This window comes from Saimiri boliviensis, chromosome 7 (assembly GCF_048565385.1).
Source record: "Saimiri boliviensis isolate mSaiBol1 chromosome 7, mSaiBol1.pri, whole genome shotgun sequence".
NCBI lineage: Eukaryota > Metazoa > Chordata > Mammalia > Primates > Cebidae > Saimiri > Saimiri boliviensis.
In genome coordinates this window covers 110812018-110825207 of record NC_133455.1, presented here as the reverse complement: position 1 = coordinate 110825207, position 13190 = coordinate 110812018, and the positions used below count along the sequence as shown (strand labels likewise).

The 13190-nt window shown below is 37.1% G+C and overlaps 1 pseudogene; it reads right to left on the bottom strand.

The window, feature by feature from the left end:
- Positions 1-3413: 3413 nt before the first annotated feature.
- On the bottom strand, positions 3414-4326 carry LOC101040050 (breast cancer metastasis-suppressor 1-like protein; annotated as a pseudogene).
- Between the last annotated feature and the right edge of the window lie 8864 nt (positions 4327-13190).

Here is a 13190-nt window from a genome sequence, read left to right as displayed (position 1 = left end):
TTTGTATGTTGATTTTGTATTCTGTAACTTTACTAAATTAATTTATTAGTTTTAACAGTTTTTTTTGTGTGGAGTCTTTAGGGTATTCTACCTGTAGAATCATGTCATCTGGAAATAATTTTACTTCATCCTTTCTGATTTGAATACCTTCCTTTTATTTCTTTGTGTTCCCATGTTAATTGCAGCATTATTGACAATAGCCAAAATATGAAAAGCACCCAAGTATTCATTGATGGAGGAACAGATAAAGAAATGGAATATTATTCAATCTTAAGAAAATGAGAATTTAAGGTTGAGTATTATTCAACCTTAAAAATGAGGTTTAAAGTTGAATATTATTCAAACTTGAAAAATGAGATTCTGCCATTTGCCACAATCTGAATGCACCATTTTACTATTATGTGTTTTCCATAATACAGTATTAACTTCCAATATGCACAGTAGAATTTATTAAAAATAGAAACAACCAGGCCCAATGGCTCATGCCTGTAATCCCAGCACTTTGGGAGGCCGAGGTGCGCGACTCACAAGATCAGGATATTGGGACCATCCTAGCTAAAATGGTGAAACTCTTTCTCTACTAAAACTACAAAAAATTAGCCAGGTGTGGTGGCATGTACCTGTAATCCCAGCTACTTGGGTGGCTGAGGCAGAATTGCTTGAACAGGGAGGTGGAGGTTGCGGGGAGCCAAGATCACACTACTGTACTCCAGCCTGGGCAACAGAGTGAGACTTCATTTGGGGTGGGAGGGTGGAGTAGAAACTAAAAAATATAAAAAGTAGAAATTGGTGACCAAAAAAGAAATAGGAAAGCAGTACCTGCTTCCAAAGAAGTCACAGTCTCTGAGGGAGATTAGACAGTTTTTGGAAACCTTGTCAAACAGTCATTATAACAAACTTTTATAGCATATTAGAGTTTACAAAGAATTTTGACATCTGTTATATACGTTGTCATCTCAAAAAACTCTGAGGTAGGGTATCATTATTATTATTCATACTTTACAATAGAGGAGATTGAGGTTTAGATAGAATTTACTATTTGCCCAGGATTAGCCAGTTGGTAACAGAAGTACGAGTTAATCCCAGTGAGTCAGGCTCAGCATCAAGTCTCCTTTTTGCTATACCTCTATTTGTGAACGGTCTGATTTGGAATTTCATTGTTTACTTTTTACCTGGCTACAGAGTCACAGAATTGAGAAAAGGATAATGTGCTATTATCCCCAGGAACAAGAGCGACTTGGTATACATGGCAATCTAACCTATATGAGGAGTTGTGGGTTTCTGTTCTTGTATCTTGAAGGTAGGTGAAGTTTGTGGAAACTGTTGAGTTCAAGGGAGGGAAGTTTTTGTCTTGGGATGTTAGAGTCTAATTCTTTCCCAAGCAAGAATTGCTTGGGACGATTTAATACGGGTTAAATGGCTTAAGTTTACTCATCAATAGGAACTGGGTTCAATACTGGGAGCAGAAGGCACACTTGTATTTTATTCCTATATATTTTTTATTATCTGATCTTAGGAAATTTTGTTGCATCCTTTCCTGGATACAGTAGCTACATGCTTAATATACACTGAAGGTACAGAAGTTTCTGTCCTGTGTTCTGGAGCTTTCTGGTCTTTACCCCAATCCATTAAATTCAAGGCAAACTGCCTCCATCTTCCATCTACAAGCTAAACTGCTTCATGACAAGCTTTCCACAAACTTCCTACAAGATAAAAAGAATAGTTTAGCAGTATTTCCCTTGTATTGCTCATAATTCTGGGCAGATAGGAAACCAATTAAATAGCACAGCTGGATAAACATTCCAACTATAATTTATAAAGTTCAGATTGTGAACACATTTTCATTGTCTTCTTTCTCCATATGGAATCACATTGTTTAATTATTTTTTAAAAAGTGTCTTTATCTAAGATTGCATGTTCTTTAGTTAAAATAAATTTTTGCTGCATTTGAAATGAATTTTTTTCACACTCAAACACATTTTTATTCTAAATTTAAAATACAAATCTTATTAAAAATGCCTATCAAACATGGTATACATAAGTACTGTCAAATACTGTTGGGTTATGACATTATATATATTTGCTAAGGTTAATTAGAAACAGAATAAAGTAATATAACTTTGCTGATACTGAATTTCAGAAGTTAAGTGTTTTAAAATTTTGCAACTGTGAAGTAGTGATCTGCACAAGAAGTTTGCAGAGGTAAAATAATTAAAAAAAACGGAACAGTGCAGATATTCCTGCAGTAAGTGTTAATAAGCAGATTTCTTCCTCATCCTCTTAACTCTCATTATAACAGAAATTAAAGTGCACAAGACCACCAGGAATACTTGATTTGGTTGTACCCTAAGTATATACAACAGCAGTTGTGCTGCTATATTGAAGGTTTTATTCTTTATACTGTTCTTGAAGTTTTGGAAGTTAATTTTAAATGTGGCTAAGGGAAGGGAGGCTGACACTTTCTAAATTGCACCAAATGGCCTTAAAGTGTAGAAATACCAAAGATAAAAATATTAATTTGGAAATAGATTCAAGGAAATGAACCCTGTCTATTTTTCTCTAGGAATAAAATTAGAATAAGGATGTAGTTTTACCTCTGGAAAATACTTACTAAAATCTGTTTCAGAAGATCAGACATGTACAGCAAGCACCACAATACTGTCAGTTACTATTCACCACTTACATACTGCATCATAAATACCAGGTAATACCTGCCTTTAAAAGGTCACTAGAAATACAGGTAGAAGCATGTCATCACTTGACACTAATTTTACTCATTAAGTATAATTTGTAAAAATAGGTCACCACCCCACCATGCAATCAGGGAGAGGAAAAGAAAAGTTGCTATTCTACAAAAGTGCTCCTTTTAGCTTTCAAACGCAATAGCTTAATTTTGGGTAAAACAAGATTGTAAGGTAAGGCCATCGGTTCTAAATAAGCTGATGATGCCATATATACATCCTCATATATATATATATATATATGTTTAAATGTCAGTTCTGATTTAACACTAATGTACTAGTACTAGTACAAACCAGTTATAGGAAACATTTTATCAGTCTTATTTACAAACACACAATGAGTGACAAAGATACGGAAAATTTTTAAAATTGCAGATAAATGTAGTCAGTTTACTAAAGACAAATTTGCGTAACTTTTTTAAAAACCAAAGAAAAATGCTTAGAAAGAAACCTCTACCATATACAGTATACCTATTGGTCATCAGATCTAAAAGGCAAATCAATGTAAGGATCATGATAAAATTTTTATTTTCTTTAAATAACATATCAATGAAATCTACTTAGAGTACTACCTACAGTACACATTCTCTCATGATTCAGTGAGAATATTAAATTATTGAATACATTTTTTTACCGTCATGGCACATTACATTTGGTAACACTAATAAGGTAAATTTAGATAACACTTAAATCATGATTATGAATGTTTAATTAAATATTTTCCTTTCTGTAGCTGTGAAATGTAAAGCTTAGATTTGCTTCCATCAGGCCTCTTAAACCAAACTTCATCATGGTTAATTGTAATTACAGCACTTGTAGGACACTCATCTTTTTTATCAATGCATATTGTTTGTGCACGCATATACCGTTCACCATCATAATACAGTCTTCCCTCTTCAGGTCTAGCACTGTGCAGATGTTTTTCCAGTTTCACAGGGGGTTCCGTTTTCCCTCTGTGTGGCCCCAGTGTAGCCATTGCCTTCCTAATTGTTGTTCAGTCTTCAAGAATATGAAGATCTTGCAGCTTATAAACTAGATATGGACCTGAAACAACAACTGGCTGCTTTGTGTCAGGACTGAAAGGGTCCTTCCTCTTTTTTCTTGCCCGAAGCTCATCATCCCACAGCTCCGAGGTAATGTCAATGCTGTGCCTTTCAAGCCTTCTTATCTTCTCCTCCAGTTCACTCTGGACTGTATCATATAACAGCAGCTTTTCACGCTCACGATGCTGGCGAGGAGCTTGAATTTCACATTCATATTTGTTGTTTACAGATTCTAAGCAGAGCTCTCTATAGATTCCTGCTGCCTTGGTACGAATTTGCATATTTTCCTGTCGAGTTGCCAGCGGTTCCAAGTACTCTGGTGCTTTTCCAGCTACGACTTCTGGTAGTTTTGCATCCACCTGACTTAATCGCTCTCTATAAAGTTGCTCTTTGAGATCGGTAAACTGTTTCTCAAGATTGGACATTTCATCCAAACATACCATTCTCCTTTCACAGTCTTCCTCATCCGTTTCTGTGCTATCTCCATCCTCGGAGACCGACGAGCTCTGCGTGCTGTGGTGCTCGGAGCGGCTCCCCTCACTTTCGGCCTAGTCCAGCTCCGTCTCCCGGTGCTGCTGGGTCTCCTTATCCCTTCGGGAATGGGCCGTTTTCCAACCACGCCGTCGCGTCCCACTCCCGGCGCCCGGCCCGGCCACCACCGCTTCGATGAAGGGCGCGTGGAACGCCCCGACCCACCCAGAGGCCGAGCTTGCTTGCCCCCTGGGCCATGAAATGAATTTTTTGAGGGGAACCATTCTGAGGAGAAAATTTATTTAGAATAAATAATATTATTTGAAGATAGAAATGATTGAATTTCTTTTTTTTTTTGAGACGGAGTTTCGCTCTTGTTACCCAGGCTGGAGTGCAATGGTGCGATCTCGGCTCACCGCAACCTCCGCCTCCTGGGTTCAGGCAATTCTCCTGCCTCAGCCTCCTGAGTAGCTGGGATTACAGGCACACGTCACCATGCCCAGCGAATTTTTTGTATTTTTGGTAGAGACGGGGTTTCACCAAGTTGACCAGGATGGTCTTGATCTCTTGACCTCGTGATCCACCCGCCTCGGCCTCCCAAAGTGCTGGGATTACAGGCTTGAGCCACCGCGCCCGGCAAAATGATTGAATTTCTGAGTGTAGCTTAGGCTGTGTTGGCACTGAAGCTTCCCTTCCAGCGTTTCTCGGCAGTTACCTAGTGAAGTGACCTATTGGGATAAGTGTATACCTCAGTAACCACCTGTCATTCTGCTGAACATAGAATCATTGCAATGAGCACTTGGTTTAAAGCAGAGCCTGTTCCAACTGCTTTACGTTAGTTGTGCCGTTTAGCCTTCAAACTGACCTGATGGTGTGCTTATAGTTACCCCTTCATTTTGCAGATAAGGAGACAAAGGTGTAGAGAGGCGAGTAAATTGCTCTTTGTCACCTAGCAAGCTAGTATGTAAACCCAGGAATTGTGATTCCAGATCTGTACTTTTAACCTTGATGCGGTATTACCATCTTTCAAAAGAAGTGACCCATTTCATTGGTTTTTAAGTGACCTCTTCTTTCTTGGAACCACTAACTGATCGACTACTAACTGGTTAACAACTAACTGGTCAACCAGCCTTCAAATGACAACGACAGTTTTCCTTATCTCATTATCAAAAGGCAGACCAGAAGAAATTACTTCCTGGAAACAATGAGAGAAAGGTAAGTAAGTTTTGTAGCTCTGTTTAAAACATGTGGACAAAATTGACTATTGATTTTTTTCCTTCATTTCTTGATTGTTGAGACACTTTCACTTTGCATGTGCTCAAAAATAGAACCATCTGATGAAAATTCCATATTCCATACTTTAAAAAGTTTCCATTTTAAGTTCAGGGGTACATGTGCAGGATGTGCAGATGTGGTACATAGGTAAACACGTGCCATGGTGGTTTGCAGCCCAGATCATTCCATCACCCGGATGCTAAGCCCAGCATCTATTAGCTATTTTTCCTGATCCTCTCCCTCCCCCAGCTGGCCCCAGTGTGTGTTGTTCCTCTCCATGTGTCCATGTGTTTTCATCAGTTAGCTCCCACTTATAAGTGAGAACATACAAAATTTTGTTTTCTGTTCCCGTGTTAGTTTGCTAAGGATAATGGCCTCTGGCTCCATCCTTGTCCCTGCAAAAGACATGATTTCATTTTTTTTTAATGACTGCATAAAATTCCATACTATATATGCACCACATTTTCTTTATCCCATCTTTCACTGATGGACATTTAGGTTGATTACATGTCTTTGCTATTGTGAATAGTGCTGCAATGAACATATACATGCAGGTGTCTTTATGGAAGAAGAATGTATATTTCTTTGGGTATATACCCAGTAATGGGATTGCTGGGTCAAATGGTGTTTCTGCCTCTACATCTTTGAGGAATTGCTACACTGTCTTCCACAATGATTGAACTAATTTATACTCCCACCAACAGTGTATAAAGCATTCATTTTTCTGCATAACCTCACCAGTATCTGCTGTTTTTTAATAATGGTCCTTATGACTGGTATGAGATGGCATCTCATTGTGGTTTTGATTTGCATTTCTGTAATGATCAGTGATGTTGAGCTTTTTTCATATGCCTGTTGGCTGCATGTTTGTCTCCTTTTGAGAAGTGTCCTTTGCCCACTTTTTAATGGGGTTTTTTGTTGTATAGATGCTGGATGTTGGACCTTTGTTAGATGGATAGATTGCAAACATGTTTCTCCATTCTGCAAGTTGTCTGTTTACTCTGTTGATAATTTCTTTTGCTTTGCAGAAACTTTTAAGTTTAATTAGATCCCATTTATTAATTGTTGCTTTGTTGCAATTGCTTTTGGCATCTTTGTCATGAAATCTCTGCCTGTACTTATGTCCTGAATGGTATTGCCTAAGTTTCTTCTAGGGTTTTTATAGTTTTGGGTTTTAAATTTAAGTCTTTAATTTATCTTGAATTGATTTTTGTATATGGTGTAAGGAAGGGATCTAGTTTTTTTTTTTTTTTTTTTTTTTTCTGCATATGGCTAGCCAATTCTCCCAGCACCATTTATTATATAGGGAATACTTTCCCCAGTGCTTGTTTTTTTTGTCAACTTTGTCAAAGATCAGATAGTTGTAGGGTTTGTGGCCTTATTTTTCTGGGTTCTCTATTCTGTTCCATTGGTTTATGTGTCTGTTCTTGTGGCAGTACCATGATGTTTGGGTTATTGTAGCCCTGTAGTATATACTTTGAAGTCAGGTAAAGTGCTGCCTCCAGCTTTTTTTTTTTTTTTTTTTTTTCCTTAGGATTGCCTTGGCTATTTGGGCATTTTTTTTTTTTTGGTTTCATATAAATGTTACAGTAGTTTTTTCTAATTCTGCAAAGAATGTTAATGATAATTTAGTGGGAAGAGCACTGAATCTATAAATTGCTTTGGGCAATATGGCCATTTTCACAATATTGATTCTTCCTATCCATGAGCATTGAATGCTTTTCCATTAGTTTGTTTTATCTCTGATTTCTTTGACCGGTGGCTTGTAGTTCTCCCTAAAGAGGTTATTTACTTCCCTTTTTAGCCGTGTTCCTAGGTATTTTATTCTTCTTGTGGCCATTGTGAATGGGAGATGGGAATTCATTCATGATTTGGCTCTTGGCTTGCCTGTTGTTGATGTATAGGAATGCTGGCAATTTTGGTACATTGATTTTGTATCCTAGGACTTTGCTGAAGTTGGTTATCCACTTAAGCTTTTATATATCCCATACTTTTTACTCTACTGCGTTCATATGAAAATAATTCATTGAGTCTCAAGATGGAATTCATTTTTTCTAGTTCACACTTGTAACTAGGAAGTGACAAATTCTCAAATGAATTATTCCAGTTGGTTGCTCACTGTTCATGGGTTCTGTGTTAGAATGTGACTGTGCTCCTCCATGGAGGGCAGAAAGTGGATTAGTAGTTGCTAATGATAAAAGGAGTTTACTTCCTTTAGATCTTGAAATATTCTTTTTAAATAAATTTAACTTTTCCAATACCATATTTTAGATGTTTTAGATGCGTAGGATGTACAGAAGGTACATGGCGTTTCTAAGCTCATGTATTTACAGTGGCAGAACTGGACTCACTTTCTTAGTATAGACCCCTTCCAGCTAAATTTATCTTCCTCTCTCATCTTAATTGCACGTTAATCATTGTAGATACTAGGCAAGCAAAAAACTGCGCTTTCAAGTATTCTGTCTCTTTGAGGGCTTATCATTTATATATATGTTTGAAAATGTACCAAATATAAATTCTGCTATGTTCTCAGGAACTGTGAAACTCCTGCTCTGGTTTCTGTTGAACTCTTGATCACTATCTCCAAGGATGATAAAGATTTAAGAAGCTGAGTCACACTAGCAAGACAGGAAAGAGAAAGGTTGGCAAATTGGAGTGCTAATTAGCTAATTAGCTTGCTTTGCTTCCTTGTGAAGTATTGCCTCTATTGAGCTGTTATTACATTTTTGAAGGAATGTTACAAGAAATAGTCTTATGAAATCTGATGCTCCATTGGCAGTAGAAATGCTGTCAAGTATGTTTCCTACAGCATGGCTCAGTGCTCCATTAGGAAAGTCCCAAGTGGGAAATTTCCATGTATCTCTAAGAGATAAGAAAAGTTCAGCCTTCTCTGAGGAGTGATTGTATCTTTATTCCTCATTTTAACAACATAAATCAACCAAAACTTCCATTTCTCTTTGACTACCTTCGAGAGAAAAATGAATTATATAGACACTTATGATCTGAATATTTGTTTTTTTACCTGCCTACTTGTGCCTTAAAACTTTCCAAGAATGTATTTTTGATATTTTATTATTTTGCCATGTACATTTTTGTTGCATGTTGCTTAAAATTCTTTGCAGGATTTGGTTGGGGTACAAAACACTTTATAAATCTAATTTGCTGCAAGAATAGTAACTGGGTGAGGAATGAGTTTTGTTCTTTATTTGAATAAATTTATGAGGCCAGACTTCCTTTATGAAAGGAATTCCTTTCCTCCTTCTGTCAGGGAGAAAAATTCTTTTCTTTATTCTTTTAATTTTAGTTATTGGGAACCTGTGAATTAAACTGACAGAATACTGATTAGCAAAATTAATAAATGAGTGAAAAGGCAGATTTTCATTTCTATACCTATATGGGAATTTGTAGAATCATGTGACTCAAAAATGAGATTAGATTTAGAGGCTTATATACACTATTAACAGGAAGAGGAGGAGGGAGAATGGCACTTATGGGAAAACAAATGATTTTTAGAAAAGATAAATGAACACTTAGGAGAATAGATGGGAGTTATGTTATTTTGTGACTATATCTGTTTAGGCAAGTTCTTTGTGCTGGTTTCTAATTTGTGGTTGCAGAAGTCAATCTTTCTTGGTTGTGAAACTCTTCAGGGAGGGCATTTATGACAGGTGAATACTGTTGGAAGATTTTTCTTTTAGACAGTTGAGGGAAGTTTAGGGGCGGCGGTGGGAAACAAACCCAACTCTTGACAATGGTATATTCCAGGTCCCTTCACTCCTAAGAACACTGCTCTGGGGAAGGTAAGTTCATCTGGGTAGACCATTTGACATTGCAAAATTTGGCTGTGGGTTAGAGTGGGTTTCAGAAATAAATTTCTAAGTTTTAGTTAAATTTAGTAGCTTGATGCATTGTTCTCTTAGTTAGTAATGATGTATTCCCTAATTAAATTTCCAGAGTACTGGGCTGACATTCTGATTTCTTAAAACTTTGTCTTCAACTCACCATGCAAACCTTCTGGGTTATGTATTTCCTGGCATCTCATTTCCTGTTTTTTTTTTTTTTTACACCCCTCAACTGGTAAATGCATTCTTTTTTCTTCCTTCAAATGGCAAATTTGTGCTTATTTTGTGTCAGTTGATACATTTTTGGGGGACAGAATCTAGCTCCACCCAGGCTGGAGGGCAGTGATGTGATCTCGACTCACTGCAACCTGCACCTCCCAGGTTCAAAAGATTCTCATGCCTCAACCTCTCAAGTAGCTGGGACCAAAGATGTATGCCACCATGGCCAGCTAATTTTTGTATTTTGGTAGAGGCGGGGTTTCAACATGTTGGCTAGGCTGGCCTCGAACTTCTGACCTCAAGTGCTCCACCCGCCTTGTCCTCCCACAAGTGCTGGGATTATAGGCCTAAGCCAGTGTGCCCGGCCAATACTTCTTTTGAATAGAAACTATACTATTTAGCACTTCTTATACCAGATATAGTGACAATTTTTGTTAAAAGTACACACACAAAAAATCCTTCCTTTTTCCACTTTCACTTTGTCCTAATTTGTTTTGTTTTTGGTCTAACTAGGCTTGTAGGCTCCTAATTATATTATTCCTGCCAAGATTAGAGAGTTAAGCACTAAAATAGAAAGAAGTTAATTCAAATGCACAAAATCTTCTCAACCAAAAATATGTATCTTATAAAAGATAATGCGTGTCTTATAAAAATACATATCTTATAGAAGTATAAAATATATCTTATGAAAGTCCAAAATATGTCTTCAGTCTATCTACGTCCTTATGTCTCAGCTATTATCCTGTTTTTATTTTCTTTTTACCAAATATACTCTATTTGTACTGTAATAACTTCCTGATTTATCACTCTGTTGCCTTTCTTTCAATCAAGTCATTTGTCCAGTAGTATAGACAATATGCTTTTTAAAAAGTTTAAGAGAAATTGTTAAAGGTTAAAACCCTTTCTTGGTTATCCGGTGCCCTTAGCTCAAAACCCTAACTTCTCAACATGACCCACAAGGCCCTGTATGATTTTGTCCCTACATCTTATCTGACTGTTATTGCCTGACTAGTGTTTTCACCCACTGTGCAGATAGAGCCAAATACAGAGACAGCAGGTATTGCAGCAAAGGAAGAGTTTAATTGTCACAAGGCAATTGAATGAGAAGGATAGCAGGTATTTCTCAAATGTGTCTCCCTCCGAATCCAGAGGCTAGGGATTTTAAAGGATGGTTTGGCAGGAAGATGGGGGATGAAATCATAGGAGTGTTAAGACTGTCTTCATGTGCTGAGTCAGTTTCTGGGTTAGGGTGGCGGTCACAAAACCAGTGGAGTTAGTTCCTTAGTTGGGATTATAAGCCACTGGTCTGGTTGGTGTCAGTTGGTCCACTTGCATGCAGAATTGATAAATACCTCAAAAACCAGTCTTAGGTTTCACAATAGTGTTTGTGATTCTTGGTTACTAAGGAAAAGCAAGGTAGGAAACAATGACAGGCTACTGTTTATGCCTATAGTTTTGCAGAGAGGTTTGCAAGAGGTGAGATCTCCAGTTATTACAGCTGCTTGGTTCCTTGGCCAGTCTGACTTCTGGAATCCATCAAGGGGGTCTACATGACCCAAGAATCATTGTTCTTTAAGAGAAAAACAAGTTTATTAATCTTGCAGGCAGCCTGCCCAGAGGCTAGGATAGGAAGATTATTAGTTATTAATGACTACCGTTTGTTGAGATGACTATGTGCATTTCAGCGAGAAGGGAAAATATTTTACCAGAATTTGCCCTTACCATAATTCTGATCTTGTGGTCTTTTATTTTATGAAGGTGGTTTCAATACATCATTTGGTATCAACTCCTGTTGTTTGTCCTTTCCAGCCACTATGACTGCCCTTCTCTTCCTGCAAAGCACCATGCTCATTCTTGCTCAGGGTCTTTGTACAGTGTGTTTCCCTTGTCTTGGCCATCTTTGTCCAGATTTTTTTCAGGGCTAGCTCTCATCATCTGAATGCAATCTTCCCAGGAAAGCCCTTTCTGACTACTTCCCTTTAAGTCACCCTCTTCTATGCTACTTACTTGTTCTCATATTTCTCTTCATATCATAGCACCACCTGAAATCCTTTGTTTTAGAAACAAAGTCTTACTCTATCACCTAGGCTGGAATGCAGTGGCACAATCATGGCTCTTTGCAGCCTTAACTTCTCAGGCTCAAGTGATCCTTGCACCTCAGCTTCCTGAGTAGCTGGTATTACAGACTTATGCCACCATGGCTGGCTAATTAAAACAATTTTTTTAAATAAAATTGTTTTAATTTTATAAAAATTAAAGGAGGTCTCACTGTGTTGCTCTGGCTGGTCTCAAACTCTTGGCCTCAAGCAGTCCTCCTGCTTCAACCACCCAAAGTGTAAAATTAGAGGTATGAGCCATCATGCCTGGCCTGAAATTATTTACTTGTTTATTTTCTTGCCCCTAAATGGAATGTAAACCCAATAAGATAAAGGCATTGTCTACCTTATTCCCTGCTATGACCATATCTGCTCTAAAATGTACTGAATGACTCTTTGTTAAGTGAATCGTGTCAAATAGAAAAAAAAAATTGCACTGCTTTCTAAATAGTTACAGGGTGATAAATTTTCCAGACAAACAGTAAATTCATAGAATGGACATAGAAACTTGGTTTTGAATGTATTTTATGCAAATATTTTAAATACAGTTTTACTGAAATGCTTGGATAGACATTCATGCACAGTATTATATTTTAGAAATTTTGAAATAAGCATAAACTTAGAAAAGTTGGAAGTACAGTACAGTGCTGGACCTATTTTGTTCTTAAATCATGTAGTAGTGTGTTGCTCAATTCTTTGATGTGTATTTCTTAATAACAAGGACATTCTCCTATATAACCAAATCCAACCACCAAATCAGGAAATTTACAGTGATACATTACTATGGTATATTCCTGAGAATCCATTGAAGCTTCATCAGTTGTCCCAGTCATGCCACTGATAGCAAAATGGTCCAGTAGAATCACTCATTGTAATTAGGTCTCATGTCTCTTTATCTTTCTTCATTTTTGAGCAGTTCCTTACTCTTACCTTAACTTTCACGACCTTGACGCTTTGGAAAATAAAAGGCCGGTTATTTTGAAGAATGTTCTTTAATTTGTAATTGGGAGGAACATGACAGATGTGATGCTAAGTTCTCATTGCATCCCATCATGTGGTACCTGATTTTTATTTTTCTTGTTGCTGATTGTTTTTACCTTGATCATTTGATTAAGATGGTATCTGCCAGACATCTTCACTGTAAATGTACTCTTTTCCTTTTGTAATAGTATTATGTGGGGCAGTCCCTTAAGATTGTGTGACACATCTCTTTTCTCATCAATTTTTCAATTATTCATTTATTTAAATAAGTGTGTTTTCTGTTTTTTTTTTTCCAGTAGGTTATACTTTGTTACTGTTTTTACTTGATATGATACTGAAATTGCTCCCAATTTAGCTGGGAATTTGCTCAAGCTGGCTTTTGTGTCCTTTTGACATACCTTTACCGTTTTTGGTGTGCTTCCGTGATTTTTGGCATAACAAGACATTCAGGCTCATTTTATATTTCACTTGTTTTACTTCTGTCTATAGTCAGCTGTTTCTCTATGAAGATTTAGTTTCATT